The 12,123-nt window shown below is 40.0% G+C and overlaps 1 protein-coding gene and 1 pseudogene across 22 annotated transcripts in view; both read left to right on the top strand.

The window, feature by feature from the left end:
* Positions 1 to 12,123, top strand: part of SYNE2 (spectrin repeat containing nuclear envelope protein 2) — a 313,751-nt gene that overhangs the window by 17,464 nt on the left and 284,164 nt on the right. The window lies entirely within an intron of this gene.
* LOC309626179 (ADP-ribosylation factor-like protein 2-binding protein pseudogene) overlaps positions 1 to 12,123 on the top strand; it is a 36,522-nt pseudogene that overhangs the window by 17,426 nt on the left and 6,973 nt on the right. The window lies entirely within an intron of this gene.

Raw genomic sequence — 12,123 nt, 5'->3', positions numbered from 1 at the left:
ATATATTAAACATTTTGAAAATAAGCTGCATTTTTATTTTAGCTTTCTGTATTTTTAGTCGAAATGAATATTACCACAGGTGTTCTGAAATTCTCCTTTTCTTTGCATGTTTTGCCATATAAAATTCATTTAATGATGTAGAAGATTAAAAAACGTCAAAGGGGAATAGTGTTTAAAGAAATTTTGTTGTGCAGAGGACATGCAGTTAAAACTAGCAGACAAGCAGAGTTCTCAGAGATGGTGTCATCCAAATTAATTTTAACTTCATCATCACATGAATAAAGAGAACCCTTTCAGTCTTTGATTTTTAAATAATCCTGATTTCATTTTGGGGGGGTTAGTTTTCACTTTATGAGTCCTAGTTTCTAGTAATAATGTAGCATGTGATGTAAATAAAAGTGGAAGATGGGACTAGCAGCGCTGACTTTCCCACAGGATCTTTGTGAGCAGAACCCCAAATCCTTTACAGATTCAAAGGTCTATTTAAAGGTTCACAATAACAATGACAACATTTTAGGGCTGTCTTCCAACCCTATCACTTCCTTCTTCTACGGGGAAGCTGAGCTTGGGGTGGAGGAGGTGCACTGGTGTTACTGGACCGGTTCACTCAAGCTGTCGCCTGCTTTTTGGAATCACAGACCTTGATGGGATGTTGCACAATGGGACTAGTGAAGTGAAAGTCCTTTGATTGATTTAGACTAACAGAATAGAAAAAAGCATTGGGTGAGTTAAGAAATACTCATTAATAGTGCCCAGAACGTGGAGGGGAAAAAAACCTCACTTTTTTTTTTTTTTTTTTTAAATTGAAATATAGTTGATTTACAGTGTCATGTTAGTTTCAGGTGTACAGCACAGTGATTCAGATATATATTCTTTTCCCTTATAGGTTATTATAAAATATTGAATATAGTTCCCTGTGCTATACAGTAAGTCCTTGTTGGTTATCTATTTTATATATAGTAGTGTGTATATGTTAATCCCAACCTCCTAATTTATCCCTCCCCCCCTTCCCCTTTGGTAACCATAAGTTTGTTTTCTATGTCTGAACTTCACATCTTAAAAAATAACAAATAAAACTTTCAAAATGTAAATATTTACAGTACATTTTTTTTCCCTGTTTTTTGGCATGAATCTTTAGGCAGGTGTATTTGAGGGACTAGGGCTAACAGTGTGTCACCATGGTGACGCTTGGCTGCTGAGGTGGAAGAGCTGGCTGATGCCCTCTCCAGGGTCCCGAAGCCCCCAGACCATGCCAGAAACCTCAGGATGGAAGAGGATCTCTGGCCAAAGTGCCTGTTGCAAGGGGTGTATCTTAGAAGATCCCTCTGTCTAACTTTGTTGCGCTCTAGGGAGGTCAGTGAACTGGGATCATCCCAGTGATTCTGGTTTAAACTGTGATGGACCTGAGGGTCCTACCTTTTTCCTGAGCTGATCACAGGAATTTGCTATAGATTGACCTTAGAAAGCTAAAGTGTCTCAGTTTTTGAGTACTCTTTCTTCCTTCTCTCCGGTGGGACTTCATAAGGTGATTCACATATAGGGACCTTTACCTCCAAATTCTCCCAGTGTGGATACATCTTGGGTAGACCCTGAGCTCCTAAGGACTTGAAATAGATCAAGGCCTGACCGCATTCACATCTCTGGGGTGGTACCAGCAGCCCACCCCCCACCCCCTTTTAAAACATTTTATTTATTTATGGCTGCATTGGGTCGTAGTTGCGGCATTTGGGATCTTTTGTTGCAGCCTGCGGGCTTATCTCTAGTTGTTCCTTTTGACTGCTTTGGTAATCATCTTATGTTCAGAGAAACTAAGATAATACAGCGACTTGTTCAAGGCCTCCCAGTGAGTAAGTGAAAGAACAGAAGGAGTCAGAACCACTGCCCTTGGATGCCCAGTTTGTTACTTAGTCCAACAAACCTGTTTTTGAGGATTAACATCCACTCAGAGCCAGAAATAGACCAACTGAGACCAAAGTCAATTTTGATCATTGGTCTCTAAGAATAAAAGGATGAAGAATACATCAGTTTGTTGGACAATTGATTCTTCCTTAGGATAAGAGAAAAACAAAACCAAAATTGTCAGTCATTGAAAATGGCACAGTAAATTATGTTTGGGTTTGGAAAACTTCCAGTCCTATAAATACATTATGGGAAGCCCTCAGGGAGAGAAAAAAGGCACATTATGGCTGTTTTCATATATAAAAATAGCAGGCCCATGCAACTTGAAGAAAAAAGTGGGAAGTATATAACTTAGAATGTTAGTCAAAATAGGAACTATGATTCATGACCAAAACTTCACTTTTTAAGTTTATTACCACTCATTGCCAAGGACTGGTAAGTTTAGAAACAATAGGTCAAAAGTTTGGCAGGAAGGTTTTGGGGAATGATTTGTACAAACAGGAGGTTTCTGAGAGTTTCCATTTTTCCTGCTGCATGGCAGTTGACTTGATTACCTACATTCATATTTTGCCTTAATAGAGGTTAAGGAAACCATGGAAATAGAAAGAAGAACCATCTCCATGTTTTAATATTGCGATTGAAATAGAATTGCAGAATGCTTTGGAAGACCTACACTGGTGTAAAGTGTCACGGCTCTGATTTTCTAGCTGATCATGGTGTTTTTAAAAGCCACTAGGTGTTTGGGATCAAAGAGGCACATGTTATATTTCAGAATGAATGTGTCTATGTTTTTCTGTGTATGTATTCGTTTGCTTTATTATTCTGAGTTTACCTCTTTTTTCCTGTGTTTCCTTGACCATGCCACTTGTGGCTGTCTGTCTCAGGGTGTGGCTTTCTGCATTTTACAGGCTGGACCATTTGAATTGGCACCACATAGGTGGTGAGTGGGTGGGTGAACGTGAAATGGCACATGTGGGAACTTGAATGTGACTCTGTGCCCTGCGGGGCCGGCATGTCTAGATCTCGTTGGTCTGAGCCTGATGCATCCACATCACCGGATTGGGCCTAAAACCCCAGTAACAGGCCTGCTGTGGGGACAGTATACACCCTTACCTTGGGGTGGAGGGCGGTGAGGTTGCAGGGATTGGTTGGTTGTCTAGACAAGTGGGTTAATATATAGCTTATATTTGGGGCCACACAGGAATCAAGATAATGATTTGCTGACATCCATTCTTCCTAGATTTCAGGCATTTCATTTTCTGCTGCTGAAGCTTTTTTTTTTAAAAGCAGCAATCAAAATTTAGGCATAACCCTAAATATCTGACCCAATCCATTAAATAATGCTGTTTGCTGCATGCTGTCAGTACATGTTGTTGGTTCTTTTAACCATATGAAAGAACCCAGATCCTTGAGGAATCTTCTTCTTTTACATTAGGGACAGAAGGAATTCACGGATGTAAAGATGATAATATGCAGATTGTAACTGAACCGTTGCATTTGGGGATAATAAACCTAAGGGGGTAAAAAAAAGTACCTTTTCTCTATAGCTAAGGGTCGCAGGGCATGGAGGATTCTGTTACATCCAGGAAGAAAGGAAGTCCCTGACTTCAGGCTGGAGTGTTTGAGAGCCTTCCAAGACAACCTTTGGGTCTTTGCTTATATAGGAATAATAAAATTGGGAAAAGAATGATCTTACCATCTATCAGGGGAAGGAATGTACATAGGAGAAGTCTGTTCTGTACCTGAAAGATGCTAAGGAATTTAACGAGTCATGTTGCCTCATGAACTAAGAAGACGATAATGGGAAAAACTGAGGTAGGGTTAATTTGTCTCAATAATAAAAGATACTGAGAAGCCTCCCTTCATGCAAGTTTTATCAGAAGGTTAATTTTAAAATCGTTTTCTTGTTGCAAATATGTTTTCCCCACCAGGCAGAGAAAAGAGACCCAACATGTCTAAAAATGAACTCCTATAGTTGGGAGGCCACCTGCTGGAGTCAGTCCCAGTGAATGCTGACTGTGGGCAGAGGAAGGAGAGAGGCAGACCCCAGAGATCCAGGCCACAAATCTGTGGGGAGAGCCGGCAGAGCCCGCAAAGGGTCTTCATCCCCTGAATTCTGACAGTTGCCATAAATAGTCTGTTGGCTTTCATTTCTTCCAAGAAAGGCTCCCCAGGGGGTTAGTGTATCCTAGGAAGGAAGCTGGGAAGGTGGAGAAGCCAATTTGACATAGGTTGTTAATTGTGTGCAGAGAGAAAAGAGAGAGTGATAATATGTAACTCCACGGAGAAACCAAGGGGCTTCCCAAGTTCATCTAACAAGGACTGAGACAAAGGAGGAGATTTAAATGTGTTCAGATAAATAGGCAAGAGTAGACAAAAATATTTGTGTTTTCCCTTCAGTACGCCACAGATAACATATTTTACAAATACCACAAGATTAAGTTCTTCAGTTAGTCTGGAAAAGCACTGCAGCGGAATTCAACAAACTGGTAAATGTTATTGTGGGGATTCTTAGGTTTGTAGTACCAACCAATGATAAACATCGTAGGGGCACTGGGAAGACGTAGGTTTACTATTATTATTCTTATTAACCACAAATCACATTCTTAAGGGAATATTTTCTTTTCTGCGTATTACTTATTTTATAGATAATAACCTTCTAAATTTTAGGTATTTTATTTCAGTTGGTGGAAGTGTTTTGGCAGAAGTTGATTTTAAGTGGTTTTTCAAGAAATGGCATGAGTTACATATTTTCATTTAGATGAGGTAACAATAATGCTTAAATGTTTTGAATGAGAATTCCATGAGTTACATCACTAACAATTTTCATTTTCGCGCTTTACCGTTTTACTCTTTGTCCACATGAATGTGTATTTATATATTGACATTCCTATCGAACATAAACATTATATTCTGTTTATCTTACTTAGTATTTTCTTGTTTAGTATTTTCCATAGGCTTTTAAATGATTGGTTTTGTTTTGATTAAAAACTTTTTTTTCCCACAGGTTGATGTACCAAATTTTGCAAAGCATTCCAATGTTAATTGAGAATATATATGTCTACTTATCTATATAGGTCTAATCAATTGCTTCTTGGGATAAATTCCCAGGAGTGGGACTATTGAGCATTTTTATGTTTCAAGCTACATACCACCATATTAATTTCCCAAATGGTTACTGTGTATATAGTGTAGCGTATATCAACTTCTTTGTCTACCAGGGAAGGTGAACATTTTTACATATGTTTGTTTAGTATTTTCCTCTTAGGTGAATTATCTGTTCATATGTGTCAGAACTTGGTTTGTTTTTTAGAGGAAACCTTTTACATCTTCTAATTACCTATGAAGCTGTTCACATGGTTGTTTCTTGTCTTCAGTTACTTTGTGGGATGTTGCTATAGAAGAATAATTTGATTCTTTGCGTCAGAGATATAATACAGATTAATTTCTTTAAAGAAATGCAAAAAGTCATAGTTAATTACTCTCTCAAAGTCTGAATTAATCTACCATATCAGGGAGCCTGTTGCTGCATTTTGTGCACATGTCCAGTGGTTAAGATACTATGTATTCACACCACTCGAGGAAATGCAAGCTTCTCAAGCCTTAGTGCTGTGGGCTTGCAGAAGCCATTAGAACAAAAGCACAATTGCTGATGTTCATCATTGGAAGCTGTAATGTACTTCTGAGTGGCTAGCCAGACAAACTACTGTCGAGCTGTGGAAACTGTTAGCCATATATGAATTTCATTGCTTTTTAAAGTAGTATCTGAGAGGAAGAGTTTAAAATCCAAGCATTTCACTGAGGGGAGATAATAAAGCCTACAGTCCTGCTGCAGTTTATAGTTTCTTTTTTTTTTTTAATATTTAATCTATTTCAGGGATCAAACTTTTTATTTTATTTTATTTTTTTAAATATTTTAATTAATTAATTAATTAATTAATTTTTTTTTGGCTGTGTTGGATCTTCGTTTCTGTGCGAGGGCTTTCTCTAGTTGCGGCAAGCGGGGGCCACTCTTCATTGCGGTGCGCGGGCCTCTCACTGTCGCGGCCTCTCTTGTTGCGGAGCACAGGCTCCAGACGCGCAGGCTCAGTAGTTGTGGCTCACGGGCCTAGTTGCTCCGTGGCATGTGGAATCTTCCCAGACCAGGGCTTGAACCCGTGTCCCCTGCATTAGCAGGCAGATTCTCAACCACTGCGCCACCAGGGAAGCCCCAGTTTATAGTTTCTTGATCATGTTTATATTAATTATTTTATTTGAGCCTTCTAGCAAACTCTGTGAGGTAGGCAGGGCCCTGGGCCCCTATGTTACAGCAGAGGAAGTGGAAGCTCAGAGAGCATCAGGTGACTGCTCCTGGTCATGGCAAGGGTATGCGGCAGAGCCAGCATGAGAAGAGGTAGTTCTTTTTGCATCCTGAAAAATGTCATCTTGAATAATGTACTCCTTAGGATGAATTTCGTGAGGAGCTAGATAAAGTGCCATACATGGTTGTTATTAGAGCCAAGTACAGTAACTAATAATGATGATTTTAAGTCACCAAAAACAACTTAAATCATACTCCAGATATTATATTTAGTGGGTCAAGGAATTTCCATCACTATTGATTGAAAACAAATGTTGATGTTACTAAAAGAGTGAATTATATAATTACTTGAAAAGTTTACTTCTCCTGACTGTCATAATTTGGGATTATATGAAACAGGGGTTGAGAATGTGGACTCAAGAGTGAGACAGATATGGCTCTGAGACTCAGTTCATTGGCTGAGCCACTTGGATAAGGCACTTCACTCCCCCGATATTGGTAATATTTCTAGTGTCCCTGTCAGAGATGTTTTACGGTGCTTAAATGAAATATGTATAAATACTTAGTGTATTATGTAAAATGCTTAATGCATAGTAAGCACTCTATTTTATCATGAATTAGGTGTCATTTATTGGTTAAATATGCTTCAGTTCTCTTTTATTCTTTTATATTTTAAAATTTAAGATCAAGCATGTGCTTCTTCACTGTAACTTTTATTACAGCAGAAAGGTTAGAAAGAAGAAACAGTTGTTATTTTTTAACACAATCCCCATTCATTATAATTTCTTTTATATAGCCTTCTATTTTTTTTTAAACTGAATCGAATGCAGTGAGTAAATGTGGTTTTGGACAGGCACACTTTGTACTGACTATGGGCAGATATTCCTTGTGATCTTGTCCTTTCAACCATGTTTACTCTTATGAGTCAAGCCTCAGGAATTATCTGCATTCCATGAGTTTCATTTGTACGTGAATCTTTGTGAGCAGTTTTTGGCCTTTGATATTTGGAATGAGGCTTGCTTTTTGTGGAGATTTTATTATATTTTATAATAATAATCTATGTATAACCAAATTCAGTTTCAGTAAACACAGAAAAGGGTAAAATATATTTGAGCAGGTATGATATAGGAGAGATTATAATCAGCTTTAAATTATTCAAGGGCTGGTTACTTAGCTTTTGTATGTATTTATATTCTTATTTGTTCCTTAAATCAATTGTGTTTGTCTGTTTTATTTTTCACTTGTACCTTCTGGGGACTGAGATGGGAAAGGCATGTTTTCATTGTTGGAACCTTTTAGCTTTAGGTGTGTCAGGCATTAGCTATAGTTTGCTGCTGTTCTAGGATATATATATAGCACTTATCAACATAGTTGAAACTTGCACTAATATAATTTGTCTAGAGTGGGTCTTCTTGGATATAGATCTGTATCTTCTACTTTATCTGTTTTCTGCCATAATTGAAGAATAAAATGATCTGTGTAGCCTCATATTCTATTTAATGGAGAGTAACTGGACCCAACATACTTACATTGCTCATTTTCAGAGACTTAGACTATTAACATTATAAACATCTTGACTACAACTGAAATTTTCTTTGAAGTTCGTAATCTTTTAGGACATTTCAAAGCTTCAGAGTCCTTTTATATTATTATAAGTGCAAGCTTCATTGTACTCTAGGTATAAAGAAGTGACAGTTAATAAAGGTTGAACATGCAACAAAAAAAGAAAAAAGGAATTTATATTAGATGATAAATATCCCTTCCCTACAGAGGTATTGAATATTTTGAATCCGGGAAAAGTTGTCCTAGACCAGAGCCTGATGTTTTCTGTGATGAAATATAAACGTAGCACTGTTCTTGTTGCTTAAAATGCAGAAGCTAGTGAATTGTTTTGAAGCGAAAAAGTGTATTGTGGCATCAGGAAGAGAATTTTGTGAAGGGGCATTGGGTGGTGGTGGATGACCTAGTGGAGAGTTGAGGGGTGGGTCCCCTGGTCCAGGAGATGACAAACAGCCATGAAACCTAGAGTCTGTCATACAGAGTGAAATAAGTCAGAAAGAGAAAAAACAAATACCGTATGCTAACACATATATATGGAATCTAAAAAAGAAAAAGAAAAAAAAATGGTCAGAAGAACCTAGGGGCAAGATGGAAATAAAGATGCAGACCTACTAGAGAATGGACTTGAGGATACGGGGAGGGGGAAGGGTAAGCTGGGACAAAGTGAGAGAGTGGCATGGACATATATACACTACCAAATGTAAACTAGATAGCTAGTGGGAAGCAGCCGCATAGCATAGGGAGATCATTCGGTGCTTTGTGACCACCTAGAGCGGTGGGATAGGGAGGGTGGGAGGGCGGGAGATGAAGAGGGAAGAGATATGGGGATATATGTATATGTATAACTGATTCACTTTGTTGTAAAGCAGAAACTAACACTCCATTGTAAAGCAATTATACTCCAATAAAGATGTTAAAAAAAATAAAATAAACAGCCATGAAGCTCAAAGTTTAGAGAAGGGCCATGGCCAGGTTGTTGGGGCCAGAAGATAAGTGTGTGAGCATCTTCCCGCTCCTAGACCATATCGGACAAGACAGAATATTGAGGGTAACTTAAAAAGGAGAAAATAGGCCCTGTCATAGACCACAGTGCAGGTAAAATTTCTAAGATTGGAGAACATGGGGGTACAGCAGCCTTGTGGGGAGAAGGGAGAAGTGACTCTCAGCACAGTTTCAGCCGGAGGTACCTGGTGAGGATGCTTAATGGTTCTATCCATTCATCCCTCCATTGACTCCTTGCACATTTGTTTAGTGTCCTACTTTGCATCAGACTTGGTGTTTGGTGCTGTGGCTACAAAGAAGGAGGTGGTACTCTCCAGAAGCTCACGGATCAGATGGGGTCTCAGACACAGGGACCGGACAGTTGGAATATTTGTGCTGAGTTTGAGGTATGGGGTGTATAGGGAGCACAAAGGCAGACCTTCTCATTCCCCCGGAGCTTGGGTAGGAGAAGCACCATGTGCAAAGACAGAAAAGTGAGAGACAACATGGGACATTAAAGAGAGCTTTGATTCATTTGCCATATTTGTAGCCTGGGTCAGGAGATGGGGATAAAGAAGGAGGAAGGTGCCAGATCTTGAAGAGCCTGGAATGCTGTGCAGTTGATGAGGAGCCTCTGAAGTGTTTTAAGCAGGGAAGTAAAATCACTAGACTGATGATTTTAAGAACTCAGTCCAGGTCTGCCAGCCTCTGGGAGTGCTGCCAGCCTTTCCGGGATCGCCTCAGCGGCAGAGAACCACCTCACCCGGTGTTACGCCCCTTCTCAGGGGCGGGTGGCGATGGAGGGCCCCACCTCTAGTGACTGATGAAGTGGGAGTGTGAGGACCATCTACACCAACTCAGGACAACTCTGAAGGGCCATTTCGCCTCCTGAGCCCACTGTGGGGTTGGGAGAGGCTGTTCTGGAGCCTGCTTTGCAGCTCATCTCATCCTCTGCCCAGCCCTGCTTCCTTCCCTGCTTTGGCCGTCTCAGCCTTTCTGAATTCTGACCTCTGCGAGGTTGCCCTGTTCTATGTGGTGTTCCCCTCCAAGCGCTGAGGTCTGCGCGTTGTCTCCGGGTAGAAAGCACGGACAATCCTGGGGCTCACCTCGCTTGTTTCCCTCTCAGAAGGATGACCCTCCCGCACTGCTAGTTGTACTCTTAAAATATTTCCTATTAAAAATAATTTTTTTTCCCAGAAGAAGGTTGACTGTGGATGCTGTAACTCCTTCATGGCCAGAAGTGAAGTCCCCTGTTCTACTTTGAGTATGTTGAGCTGTGAGTCACGGAGGTAGCGCCGTTAGCTATGTGTTCAGTATGCAGTTGGCTGCGTGCTCATTCAAGATATTCAGCTTGCATTTACTGAACATTTAATTGAAGCTGAGGGAAGATGTTCCGAGAATAAGCAAGTTGAATGGATGCTATTTTCTTAATTGTACCTGGCCACCCGCCTCCCCTCCCCACCATCAACATGGGATCTTGCTACTTTCTAGTGACTGAGCCCTACAACCCCATGTGTACTAGCACGGACAGATAATGATGCCATTTCACAGGATGAAAGTAGCTTTAACACCCGCACTGGCTCTGTCTCGAAAAAGATTCCGAACGTACTGTTGGGTGGACTCACTACCTGCAAAGGTGTACATACAGGCAGACACACAAGCTTATCACCTCTGTTTAATGTCCTTGGTTGAGGGAGGGGACTCTGACTAATGCAACATAAGAAATATGTGTGCTTGGGTCATTGAGAGCTGATGGTACTTTTTTTAAAATTTATTTTTTATTTTATTTTATTTTTTTAATTGGAGTATAATTGCTTTACAATGTTGTGTTAGTTTCTGCTGTACAGTGAAGTGAATCAGCTATATGTGTACCTATATCCCCTCCCTCTTGGACCTCCCTCCCACCCCCCGCCCCATCCCACCCATCTAGGTCATCACAGAGCACCGAGCTGAGCTTCCTGTGCTTTATAGCATGTTCCCACTAGCTAGCTATTTTACGCATGGTAGTGTATATATGTCAATCCTAATCTCCCAATTTGTCCCACCCTTCCCTTCCCGCCCTGTGTCCATGTGGTACTTTTTTTTTTCTTTTTGGCTTTATGATCTTCAGATGAGTAATGATTTTTTTGATAAGACTAGCTGACTATAATTCCTGTAAGGCAGGGTGGAATGCATGCTCTGTTGCCCACTTGTTTATTATATGACATTTTGTTCCTTTTTTTCTTTTCAAGTGATAGACTTTGATTTCAAGAGGTAGGTAGAATAGGGGTGAGTTTAAGAGTACATTGTGTGATTATTAGGCGCAAAGGCAATTATTAAGTGCAAAGTTTGTTTACTTACTGGATGTATTTGTGTCAATTTTCTATTTTGTAAATATGTATCTAAATTGTTTGACAGACTATTTTATACTTACTGGGGTAGTAGTCTTATTAATTTTGTGTTTCTTAAATGTCGTGGACTGTTCTCTAATTATTAAAGAATTTATAAAGTTAACCCTAATAGCATGGAAATAATAATCATTTTGAGAAAAATTGAAAATAATTTTTCAATCATAAAGAGAATTTATTCTCTAGTTTCCATACTGTCAGAGAATGTCATGTAATAAGAGTGTGACCTTCAGTCATTAAGGTGATACTTTGAACATTTGCATTAGAAAAGCAGATTTGTACCCATCACACCCACTCTGTGGGTCCATGGGGAAGGTGTTCATCTTGTGGCCACATTCGAGAACACAGCAGATTGTCCTCCCGGACGATCCAGAGGCTCCAACCCCAGCCCTGGCCTTGTCGGCATTGCCAGCCAGACTGAGGATTGATCACAACTCAAAATAGCTCAGTAATTGAACTGGAAGGTTATGTAACTTCTAGAGCAGCAAGGAACTGTTTTTTCTTCATTCTTGTTGTTTGAAATAATGCTTTAAAAGTGGTAAGATGGCTGGGTTTGGTACTTCTGTGGACTGTTGAGTCCTGCTTTTTATAGCCTCAGAAAATCACAGATTTATTTAGCTGGAAGGGCTCTTAGAGAATGTCTTACGTTATGGATGGGAAAATTATGGTTCAGATATGTAAATTATCTGTGCTTGGGCCAGAATGAGAACCAGAACTCAGGTCTGTTAACCACTAGTCTAGGAATAATTCTGCGACGTGGCATTGCCTCCTCAAAGACCATTCAGCTTCCCAGATTAGACTTAGTGCAGCCAGGGTATTCCAAGCCTGCATGGGAAGCATTGTCCTTTGCTTGATAGCCATCCAGCGCTCATGTGTGTTGGTCCTTCTCTCACCATGGGCAGGGATCTTGAGGTCAGGCTTGCTTCTGTTCTAGCTCAGATGATCCTTGTTATTGCGGCCCATTCACCATTCCTGTCCTCCTGGAAATTAGTCTCA

The sequence above is a fragment of the Balaenoptera borealis genome, assembly GCF_965194805.1.
Source record: "Balaenoptera borealis genome assembly, chromosome: 3".
NCBI lineage: Eukaryota > Metazoa > Chordata > Mammalia > Artiodactyla > Balaenopteridae > Balaenoptera > Balaenoptera borealis.
This window is presented reverse-complemented; position numbering and strand designations above follow the sequence as displayed.